Raw genomic sequence first — 12119 nt, forward strand, 5'->3', positions numbered from 1 at the left:
CCATAGAATACAACCACGTTTTATTCTCGAGGACAAAATAAAGAGACCAAAAATATAATAGATTGGCCCCTCTGTATATACCCGTGTCTAGGAACATTTATGAATTCACGTCTTTGTTAAATCTGTTAAATAACAGAGTCTGCGTTTTCACTGCTCTTACGGGGATATTCTGGAAATGTATCGAAAGGAAATGTACTGTTAAGCTATTGCAGCAATTCACAATACATGTGTGAGACCTGAAAGCTTTGCCCCCTGTGAACCCCCGTCCAGAGGTGGCCAGAGGTGGGTGGACTCCTCCCATTGTCTGGCTCATCCCACGGTTTTTTCCTATGTACTATACAGAGAGTTTTTCCTTGTCACCATCACCCCTTTCACGCTTTGAGTGGGTTCAGACTGGGGCCTTCCTTGAATGGTATTGTGATATGCGCTTTGTAAAAGGCACTGTAGAAATAAATCTACTTCGGTTTGAATTGACTTGGCCAAACATACAAATTATTGTCGCTTTGTATTGCTATATAATACTGCTACTGTGAAGTTTATTTATCATTATCTATTTAAAAAAAGTAGACGTATTTGCAAAATAGAAGAAGAGCAGCAGATTTTTCATTTTTTGAACGCTGCGATGACTCAGATATGTCGGAACCCTTGTCCCTCTGGTGCCGAGGGCAAAGGTGCTCGCCAGGTGCGTGGCTGCAGTCCCCGCCGGTCGGTGTTTTGGTGGTTCGCTGGCAGTTAGACGCCCCGTTTCTCCCCCTTCCCCTTTCCCCCGGCTCCGATACGAGGCGCCGAGCGAAAGCCTGCGAGAAGCAGCTCGTGGCTCCGGGGCCCAGTAGCAGCTTGGAGCTGTGATAATTGCTACATGCAAAGGCCGAGTCTGCTGGGTGTTACTCGTGGGGGTTTTTTTTATTTTCTTGTTGTTTTTTTTTGTTGTTATCTCAATCACAACTTCATTATGTAAAACAAAATGAGCGCTCGTTTGCTTGGTTGCGAATCTGTTTAAACCGAACACAAATGTATCTGCCGATCTCTTCATTTCTGCGAAGGCCTGTCCTGTGGGCTCTAGCGAGTGTCCGGGCAGTAATCTGATCTTCTGTCTGACGTTGTAATTATTCTTTATTCACGAACACAGTGCTGTCACCTCCCTGGTTGTTTGACAGTGCCTGTGGGTTTTTATGTATTACTTTAACGCAGGTTCATAAAACTCAGCATTGCTTTACACCTTTGTTATATCAATAAACCACTGTTATTTTGACAGTATGCAGTATATATGCATGCTGTGATATTTCAGTTGTCTCGTTAAAAGACTGCCGGTATTTTTTCTCTCAATGAGCAAAAATATTATTGGATTCACAATTTTTGTTTGTTAAAATGCCTTATTTACATTTATTTTTTAAAAGCCACTGTATCCTATTCATATGAAGTTGGGGAGAGTTAGTATAGGGTAGAGTTAGTGCAGGTGAGAGAGTCTGTATAGAGGGGGAGAATCAGTATAGGAACAGAGTCAGTATAGGGTAGAGTCAGTATTTGTGAGAGTCAGTATAGGGAGTCCGTATAGGAGAGAGACAGTATAGGGGCAGAGTCAGTGTAGGGGGAGAGTCAGTATAGGAGAGAGACAGTATAGGGCGAAGTCAGTATAGGAGGAGAGTCAGTATAGGGGAGAGTCAATATAGCGGAGAGTCAGTACAAGAGAATCAGTATAGGATAATCAGTATACGAGAGTCAGTATAGGATAGGGTCATTATAGGAGGAGAGAGTCGATACCACAATGATTGCAAAGGGGCCACTCTGTGGAGAATCCTTCAGTTTAGCATCACGATAGCGTCGGGCAAGCATGCATGACACCGGGACCCCCGGTACTGCGTCGAACGTTCAATTGGTGCCTCTTTTAATGGCCTGCTCTCATGGTAGGAGGCCCATGGTTCGGTCCTGGCTTTGGTTTTTTTTTCCATTTCAGGCCCTCTGAAGGTAAGTACATTCATTTCCCTTTATAACATGTCCAAATGGCCTTTCGTGAGGGCCCTGCCTTTGTGAGCTGTGATTTACAGCGTCCTGCTGGCTTCTTATTTCCAGATGTGAGCGCTGCTAGTCGCCCGTGGCTTTATGGAAGTGTTTGGTCTCTTCACTTTTTTCTTTGTTGTTATGCGGTTGTGAACGTTTCCACGACAATCAAGCCGTCTGGACTTTTTCTGATGTTGCAGCAGTTGCTGCAAAGCTTAGGTATGTGCTCCACGGTGTTCTCTGCTATCCTTAACCTTTTACGTTCCCTTTTTATGGTTAACAAGACGTAGGACTTAAGGGTCGTGATTGGCTATCTCCTCCGATTTGCAGTTAGGCTGGTATTTCAAATGGCCCGTGAGATTTGTTTGGTAATCCCTGTTGTTCAGGACAGTGTCACGCAGGTTTGGGGAACTGTAAGTGAAATGCTTCTCTCCTAGGGGAGTGTGGGGCCCCAGCAGAGGTGCTGGGGAGCTTAATGTGTGTGGGTCCAGTCTAAACCAACTGACATTAACCATCCGCCACCTCGCTATGTTAATGGATTCTCTAAGCTGTGGCATACTCCTCCTCTGGCCGTTGCGTTTGTGAAACCCCATTGGAATGTTCGTTTAAATCCTTCAACTGCCACAGGTGACGCAGTTAGCTGTGACTGTTTGCATTGCATTGCGTTGGACTATGGGTAACCGAGTGATTGTATTGACACTCATTGCGGGTTGTAGATGACAAAGCCCTGTTTAATCCTCATTTAAAAAGTTAATCAGCTTAACGGCCGGTATTTTTAGGCATTTGGGAGTGTAACAATATCTAACTTTGTGGGTGTGGGTGATTTGTGGGTGTGTTTACTGTTTGCAGACTCCTCAGAGAAAGATGGTTTTAAATGCCAAGGGGATTTCACCAGGTATGGATTTCATTGCCAAACATGTAATGTTATTATTATTGTCTTATAGTACAGGAATGTGACTATTCATCATATTTAACTGGTGTCTAATGAGCAAAAGAATATTAAAAAAGCAAAAAAAAAAGAAGAAACCTTGGTACAGTAGACTTTTGAAAACCATCCAGTAATTCCTGTAATTAAAAATAAGAATCCTCCGTACGAAACTATGATAAACAGGATAAAATAATAGCACAGAATCATATTAGGCATCATTTTTATTACTCCATTAGTAAGGCGAATTGGCTGTTGCGTGGTCTGTTTGCTTCCGACTGTCGTTAATTTGATCAAATTTGTTGCGGCCGTGATTTAGTGTTGCTCGCGCAGTCGTAAACGCGCTAGTCGAGAGAGGCCCCTGTAAATTGCGTCGGCCGGGAAAATCCTGCTTGCGGTTCGGAATTTTAAGCACATCAGTCGGCGGGTGATGACTTGTTTCATTATTGCAGCTCTCTGCCGGCAAAGGCGCTCGGAGAGGGCTGCGTTGCGCGCGAGGAATGGCTGAGGTGGAGAACTGGCCTCAGAGCTGCGCGTGCATGCTGCATTCGCAGCGTGTCGCGCTATTGGTACACTCTTTGAAGCTGTTGGATTAACTTTAAATAGTGGCTGTTTGTGTGTGGCGTATTCTGCTGCATGTTAGTCAAATGTGAATGTAAATGTAAGTAAAAATACCACGTGTTTGTGCTGTAGTGTGTGCTTCCTTGTGTGTATAGCGTGTACGGTGTGTGCGGGTGCTTGTCTGTGTGTGCTATACAGTGTATGGGATTAGCGTGTGCAAATATAGAATATACATTGTATACATTTTATGAAATGTGTACACAGTGCTGTGTCTGAATAACTGTGTATTCAAATGACATATTTTAATTAACCTCAAGGATCCATTTGAATGTTTTTATGAGTCTAACAAGTTTTTTCAAGAGAAATAAATATTTTTATAGGTAGGGATTACATACAGGAGACTTCCTTGGCTGGGTGTTCCTTTGGCTCTCTCTGCATTCGTCCTGCTTTCACTATCTCTCTCTCTCTCTCTCTCTTTCTCGCTCTCTCTCTCTGTCACTCTCCCTATTATTGTATGTCAACAATGAGTAGAAAAATTGAGGCGCTTCTGATTGAGTGGAGGGTACATTCATTACATTTGTCATGGTATGTTTATGAAAAGCCAACACCAGGAAGTGCTTTAGTATTTCCTGATTGCTCAGTACAGAGTCGGCTGTTAGAGGTAATAATACTGAGCGTTCACGTTGAATACACACAGCACGTGACATTCAACGCAGATTTCATTTTCTTGAGGAAGCGAGGCCTATTTCTGCAGGATCAATTCCTGAGGTGTCATCCTTTTGGAAAACGCGCATTCCTTTCCCACGACAAACAGATATCCCTGCGGCTGAAAGCACAGTGTTTTCATTTTCACTTGGATTTTATTAATATTATTGTTTTATTCCTTTCACCTTTTGACATCAATCTCGGAGACATCTTACATCGCTTAACTCCGTTGCCGGGGTAGACGGGGGATAGTAAGCCGTCGGCATCGCAGGCCGCACTGGGAAGTTGGCGGCGTTGTCCGTGTTAAGTTCGGGAGAAAATGGGATTTGTCTTCACCTCCCAGCTCTCGCCACGGAGAAGCTGTCTCCGTGCGGAGGGCGGAAGGGGCCCATCTCTCCCCGCCGCCTTCTCCACGAACATCCCCCTGTGATGTCCGAAATTCACCGCAAGGCCCCAGGCGGGCGAAAACATTTCTGAGAAGTGCTGTTACATCCCATTTGCAGGTCTTCCTGCGAATGGAATGTAAAAAGCGAAATTCTCTGTGCGTTTAAAGCTATTGCTTCATGCTGCATTCCCTGAAAACTATGGGACCTGAGTTGACCGTTTGCTAGCGAGATTATCATGAAGTTCAAACAAAGATAGAAAATGCTACTTGGCAGGTGGGCTTAACATCCAAGCGATCCATTCCCTACTGTCACGATTCAGGCCGACCTCCTCTGCGTCCTCTGTCAGGTAGCGCTGTGTAGCGATGATGCGTTGTGCGGTCGCATTATATAACAGCACGCATTAGGCTGTGTTGAATATGCTGTACATGCAGTAGTCCCGATTACATGGAGTCAGCTGCAGTTGACTTGTTTTTAATTATATTTGTGAAGCCATAGGTATGAATGAAGTCTTAAGCAACTAGCATTTGCACCCAAATCCAGAAGAATTTTCGGGTTGGGGGACTCGCTCAGTGCTCCGGGCACCCCCCGCCGCTTCCCAGCTTCCCTCCTGCGCACTGGGTGAGCTTTGTATTCCGTCAGCCGGCTGCGGTTTGAATATCTGATCCCTTGGCTGCGTTTGTGAGAATTACACAGCGGCGGAGTTAGAGCGCTCTGCCGCGCGCTTCTAAAAGGGTGGCATTTGAAGAATACTTATTCTCCCTCCGCCTGCAGAGGATGCATTAACATCCCCCTCCGCCAGGAAAATGGCTGCGCCTTCACTGAGCCCGTGCGAGCACGAAGCGGACGCTAATAGACGTTAGCCTGTTTACCCGTGTTTCGCTAGAATTTGGCCCTGAATGGGATTATGTCTGTACAACGCGGGAGGCGGGGCGAGGGACGCCTGTCCGTCAAAGCGCGGGGAAGCGCTGTGTCGCTGAAAGAGCAACGGGAGAGAACATCTTTAACATGACACCTAGCCTGCAGTGCCTGTAGTGTGTGCCTGCACTCGCGTGTGTGTGTGTTTATTTGCACATGTCTGCTCATCTATGTGTGTGCGCGCACTTTCATGTGATTACGTGGATGTGCGCGATAGCGCATGCCTGTATTTGTGTGTGCCTGGTACGTCCAAGTTTGCCATGACTGCGCCTGTGTGCATGTCTGTGTTAGCGTGACGTCTGTAATACAGAGAGGAAAGGAAACGGCAAACGGGGGGGAGAAACTCCTCAACTGCAGAATATTCATTAGATTTATGAAAACAAGAGGAACTCCATCTTGATACGGCCTCACCTGTGAGAGCGGAGGCTATTAGTGTCTGACGATAAATCTTGTCAAACTGAGCAGTACTCTGTGGCTTATGAAAAATGAAGGTCATGCACGCTGTAGTTTATGGGATACACGGTTAGATGTTATAAAAAAAAGTGAATTATGGAGTCCTGTAGGCATTTTCAGGAATGCTAATTTCTCTTTTTTCCCCCTTCTTCAGTTGCTGCCTTTCTCAGTAGTTATGCATTCTATCATATTAAAAAAAAGAACATGCAGTAATTTAAAGGCATTGCTCGTAGCGTGACTCTTTTCATTATTTTATTTAATTGGAAATTTGCTCACGGAGTGAAGTTTTTTATGCTAATCTTCTTTTTTGTAATAATTGTGGTAGTTTTTTCTTTTTGCCAGACATGCTGCATTTTACAGAACACATTCTGGGTACAGACCCATGTTTTAGGCCGTCAATTAAATATCATCAGGCAAAATACAAAATGAAATGAAACGGATAGGCTGTTTTGAGGTCGATTTAGGGGTATGTAATGGATTAAGAGAGTAAAACATGCATTTTAACAGATTATTACCGAAAAGAATCCCACATGCAGTGCTATTCACTAGGATACGTTATCACCGCATACAGATATGTGCATGACCACACTCGACATGAAAAATTTAAGTTACTAGAATTCTCATTTTGGAACAGATGTTATGGTTTAAGAACTATGTATATTTTTTGCCTTCTTGCTGGTACATGCGCACATTATGCATGGTTTTTTCGATGTTCTTCTGAAAGGTCCCACACAATGTGTGTTTGCACGCCTGCCATTTCTGGTAATGTGGAGAGATTAAGCCATTCGTGATGAGAAAACGTGGTGGTGTTGCATCACCGGGAGACAGATGCTATTGGCAGAACAGCACAGACATTACCGAAGTGGCAGTCGATGTACAAGCTTTATGGATGTATTTTTCAGCAGTGACTTCTTTTACTCTGCTGTTTGTGAGAGAAGTCATAGAGCATTATATACTTTATGTATTCTCTTACATGCACATCAAGTGGAATGCTGTGTGTGATGTAGTCAGTCTGTTTCAATAGACAGAGCTCTCTGTAAACCCCGCGATGGCTTCTCTAACCCGCCTGATCCGGTGCATAGGATTTCTCTGAATACCCAAACCCACTGCCTATTGCACATAGGCTGTGGGTGTGCTTGTGGTGTCTGCGTCGATGTTGGCCCTTCCCGAACAATGTGCTTCTGCTAAGGACAGTACAAAATAAAAGCTTTCACGGGGTCGACCGCATTTGGAACCTGGCGGCTAGCCGCTTCGGACCACAGTCGTGGCCCCAACGGTAGTCGCGTCTTCAGGTTTGAGCCGGCCGTAAGTTGGCCAAAGTTCAGCCCTGCATACCGCCACAGGCACTTTAGACAAAACCAGATACTCTGTTCCCGCGTTCCTTTTGTCCTCCGGTTGGTAACAGAAGTATTCAGGGCTGTAGCGCAGCGGTGGAACATCCATCGCCAGCGGGACTGTCCTTGGTCAGTCACGCCCCTGAAATGAGCTGTCAGACCAGGCGTCAAATTGGACCGTTTCGGCTTCAGTGGCGTCGGAACGGAACTTTCGACGTTAAGAGTGCGGGGGGGCGGAGCGTCTGGTGGGCCCGGAGGATCTGCGGCGCGACCCCGGTTGAGGGGTCAAGTTGCGGCCTCGGTGGTGATAAGTCCCGCCTCGGCTGCTCCCCCTTCGCCGGAGCGCGAGCGCCGATGCGCCCCGCTCGCGGATCGTTATCCGCCTCCCCGCATCAGAGAGCCTGAGTTACGGAGGCCGTCCTGGCGCCCGCACCTCGGGCCCGGCAGCAACGGCGCGGGTCAGACGCATCGCTCTCGTTTAGTTGCCGGTTTTTCGGCGAAGAAAATAAGCGAGGGGGTCGGCGTTTGCTACGCTCCATTTACTCTGGGCGGGGTCAGGACGCCGCCTGGACACACACACCGGCCGATTGCAAATTACAGAGCCCGGGTTGATGGCGAGATCGCTTTCGGGAACGGGCTCGCCTCGTAGCCCCGGGGAAATAACAGTTAGCACCTCTAACCTCTAAGAGGTCAGTACCTCTTAGCATGCAACATGAGACTAGCTAGCGGCTAGATTTTGCAGTGTAACATCCATGTCAGTGCAGCTGTGGCTAATTGGCAAAACATAATGTAGCTGACTCTGAAACGAACCCCCGTGCATTGCTATGGCTGCTGCAAATTACAATCACCCTGTTTGATCAGGCTGTAAGGACTGATTAATTACGTTTCTGGGAGGGGTGGGGTACGGAGAGGCTCTGGTTGAGGTACCGGGGACTGTAAAAGTTTTAAAACAATCTACAGACCGGGGGAGAGACTTACGTAACAGAAACTCTGGGTATGGGAAGTTAGCGGAGAAATGCAACGGTTGTATTAAAGTTGCACTGTTTGACTGCCCCCCTTCACTTTCCCCACCCCCCTTGCACGTCTTTAAAGATTTATGACTGTGCGTCTGCTCTGTTCCTAAAATCCCCATGAATAGGTGTTCAGCCTTCTCTGCAGCATGTGAATTGAGGACATGACATTACGATTGGCAGCCCTGTTAATTTATTTCTGAACTGCTCCGTTATCTGCACAAACATGGCTGGGTTTGAATGGGAATCTTTAGCACCTGCCCACCCCCAACCTGCATTCCTGTTCCCCCCCCCCCATTTAAACGGGGAGGGTTGCGTTTTTTTACACGGCCGGCGTGCTCCTTCGCGTTTCTATGGTAATGCGCTCCTTTTTAATTCTCCCGGACTCTCTCCTCCGTGGCTGCGCGGTGGCTTGATGGCGTACGGTTAGTTCCGGCGTCGCCTTCGCTCCGGAGCGCGACGGTAACGTTTGGCCCCTGCGCTAAAAACAGGAAGAAAAAAAGAGAGAAAAAAAGTGCGTTCCTCGTGACGTCGCGGCGACGGCGCAGGTACCCTGACATTTTTCCGCTCGCCAGCAGTGCGGTGTGAACATTGTGTTCCCTCAGCTGGGCGGCGGGTACCTGCGGCGGCCGGTGACGGTGTTTTGCGGCAAGATCAGTGATTAAGTTCACCGTGCGCTGACCCCCCTCCCACCGCCCCCTTCTCTCTATCTCTCTCTCTCTCTCTCTCACTCTCTCTCTCTCTCACTCTCTCTCTCTATTTCTCCTTTCAGTGTCTCTCTCTCCCTCTCTCCCTCTCTCTCTCTCTCTATCTCTCTCTTTCCCTCTCGGTTTCCCTCCCTCTCTCTCTCCTCTCTCTTTCTCCTTTCAATGTCTCTCTCTCTCTATCTCTCTCTCTCTCTACTCTCTCTCCTCTCTCTCTCCCCGAGTTGTCTGCTTGTTTCTCCTCTGCGCGGTGCCCGATCGTAGCGCCTTTTTGTTGTTGTGGTGGGCTGGTAATTTGCGTCCTCCCTTTTGAGCCGGGTTGATTCATGAGGTTAAATTAGCCGGTGAAAGATCATCAGTGGCTGTACAAGGGCAGCTATAACTCATCTCTTCCCTTCTGGAAGGTTCCCCAGCTCTCCCCCTGCTACATGTGGTTAACCTTCTTTTTTTCATTATTTCTGATGTCAAAACAACATGCTTGCAAAGATATATATGTAACAGTGAACACCTCAGGTGGTGTCAACGGCAATGAAAATACCTGCACCTCATTGCCAGGGATAACCTTGCAGGGGATGTTCCAGAAATATTAACCTTGTATATCAAGTCTCTCACGTGGCTGCCAAATGACTTTGCATCAGTCTTTATACTTCATTTCTCCAAACTAAGAATAAATATTTTAAATGAATATTATTATTGTTATTATTATTAATGATGATAATAGTAATAATAATACTAATAAAAATGATAATGGAAACAAACAAAAAGGCATTTACAGTGTTCACTTTTTTAGTTGCATTCCAACTGAAATAGAATAGGCATATATAGAAATTTTGTATGTGCATGAGGCTACACACTGTGCAGACGGGGTGTTCTGACTGTGTGGTAGGGGTCTTCTGACTGCACACTGCACAGTGGAGGTGTTCTGACTGCACGCTGCACATTTAGGGTGTTCCAACTGCGCTTTGTGTAGTAGGGGTGTTCTGACTGTGCACTACGCAGTAGGGGTGTTCTGACTGCACACTGCACAGTGGGGGTGTTCTGACTGCGCACTGTGCAGTAGGGGTGTTCTGACTGCACACTGTGCAGTAGGGGTGTTGTGACTGCACACTGCGCAGTGGGGGTGTTCTGACTGCACACTGCACAGTAGGGGTGTTGTGACTGCACACTGTTCAGTAGGGGTGTTGTGACTGCACACTGCGCAGTAGGGGTGTTGTGACTGCACACTGCGCAGTAGGGGTGTTCTGACTGCACACTGCTCAGTAGGGGTGTTCTGACTGCACACTGCACATTAGGGGTGTTCTGACTGCACACTGCACATTAGGGGTGTTGTGACTGCACACTGCGCAGTAGGGGTGTTGTGACTGCACACTGCACAGTGGGGGTGTTCTGACTGCACACTGCACAGTGGGGGTGTTGTGACTGCACACTGCGCAGTGGGGGTGTTCTGACTGCGCCTTTTGCAGTAGGGGTGTTCTGACTGTGCTTTGTGCAGGAGAAAGTGTGTGTTTTGGGTTTTATGGCAGCCTGCGTTGTCTCAGCATTCCTTCTCATAAACACTTTACAGCACACTGCGTTCCCCAGAGCTCTGCTCTTTTGAAGAAATCTGTTGACGCAACTATTAAATACAATTATTACCATATGCTTAATCAGAATGTGTACTCTAAAATAGAAAGGGAGAGACACAGCGAGAGACAGAGAGAGAGAGAGAATGTGTGAATGTGTGTGTGTGTGTATGTGTGTGTTTGTGTGTGTATATATATGCACATTTAAATGCTCAGGTGTGTGTGTACGTGTGCATGCTCAAGTGTGTGTGTGTGTGTGTGTGTATGCGTGCATGCTCAGGTGTGTGTGTGTGCGTGCATGCTTAGGTGTGTGTGTGTGTGCGTGCGTGCATGCTCAGGTGTGTTTGTGTGTGTGTGTGTTTATGCGTGCATGCTCAGGTGTGTGTGTGTATACATGTGCATGGTCAGGTGTGTGTGTATACATGTGCACGCTCAGGTGTGTGTGAGTATACATGTGCATGCTCAGGTGTGTGTGTGTATACATGTGCAGGCTCAGGTGTGTGTGAGTATACATGTGCATGCTCAGGTGTGTGTGTGTATACATGTGCATGTTCAGGTGTGTGTGTGTGTACATGTGCATGCTCAGGTGTGTGTGAGTGTACATGTGCATGCTCAGGTGTGTGTGTTTATGCGTGCATGCTCAGGTGTGTGTGTATACATGTGCACGCTCAGGTGTGTGTGAGTATACATGTGCACGCTCAGGTGTGTGAGTGTACATGTGCACGCTCAGGTGTGTGTGTGTATACATGTGCACGCTCAGGTGTGTGTGAGTGTACATGTGCATGCTCAGGTGTGTGTGAGTATACATGTGCACGCTCAGGTGTGTGTGTGTGTGTTTATGCGTGCATGCTCAGGTGTGTGTGTATACATGTGCACGCTCTGGTGTGTGTGTGTATACATGTGCATGCTCAGGTGTGTGTGAGTATACATGTGCACGCCCAGGTGTGTGTGTGTGTACATGTGCACGCTCAGGTGTGTGTGTGTGTACATGTGCACGCTCAGGTGTGTGTGAGTGTACATGTGCACGCTCAGGTGTGTGTGAGTGTACATGTGCACGCTCAGGTGTGTGTTGGGGTTGTCAGGCTGTCACAGAGCTCAGCGCTCTCACAGGAGTAATGGGCGCTGGAAGCGGAGATGATGGCTGATCACCCCGGGGCAGTGACTGGGGCGAACCGCGCAGGCGGGATCAAAGTGCGTCCGAAGGGCCGGGGCCGCCGGTCCCGCGGCTCGACCGCTGCCCCCAGCCACCCGCCGCCATCCGTTTCCATCGGCCGCCCCGCAGTCCCGTGCGCACAGGCCCGAGACAAAAATAACTTTTAATAACATAAACCACGTTTCCCAGATTTACCAGGGACAGACGGTGTCTGGGCTGCGATGACACAGCATGCGTCTGAGTTGCCATGACGGTTTCCGCAGAACTGCTATTCAGCTCTGCAGGCTATATGTTCGCAATAAATTAATAAATACACAAATATGAAAAAAAAGACTAAACATGCCAGGTTATAATCTGGCACTATCGTGTATTAACATACTTACTTGAGGTCTTATTCTATGAAAGAATTTTCA

The 12119-nt window shown here is 47.4% G+C and overlaps 1 protein-coding gene and 1 long non-coding RNA gene across 4 annotated transcripts in view; both read left to right on the forward strand.

Moving 5' to 3' along the window:
• Window positions 1–12119, forward strand: part of pcdh7b (protocadherin 7b) — a 138291-nt gene that overhangs the window by 7771 nt on the left and 118401 nt on the right. The gene's annotated exons all lie outside the window — the stretch shown is intronic.
• On the forward strand, window positions 8709–12037 carry LOC135259430 (uncharacterized). The gene is made up of 2 exons (XR_010331275.1): window positions 8709–11375; window positions 11408–12037. It is a non-coding gene; the product is annotated as an uncharacterized LOC135259430 (long non-coding RNA).

Source organism: Anguilla rostrata, chromosome 7 (genome assembly GCF_018555375.3).
Source record: "Anguilla rostrata isolate EN2019 chromosome 7, ASM1855537v3, whole genome shotgun sequence".
Lineage (NCBI taxonomy): Eukaryota > Metazoa > Chordata > Actinopteri > Anguilliformes > Anguillidae > Anguilla > Anguilla rostrata.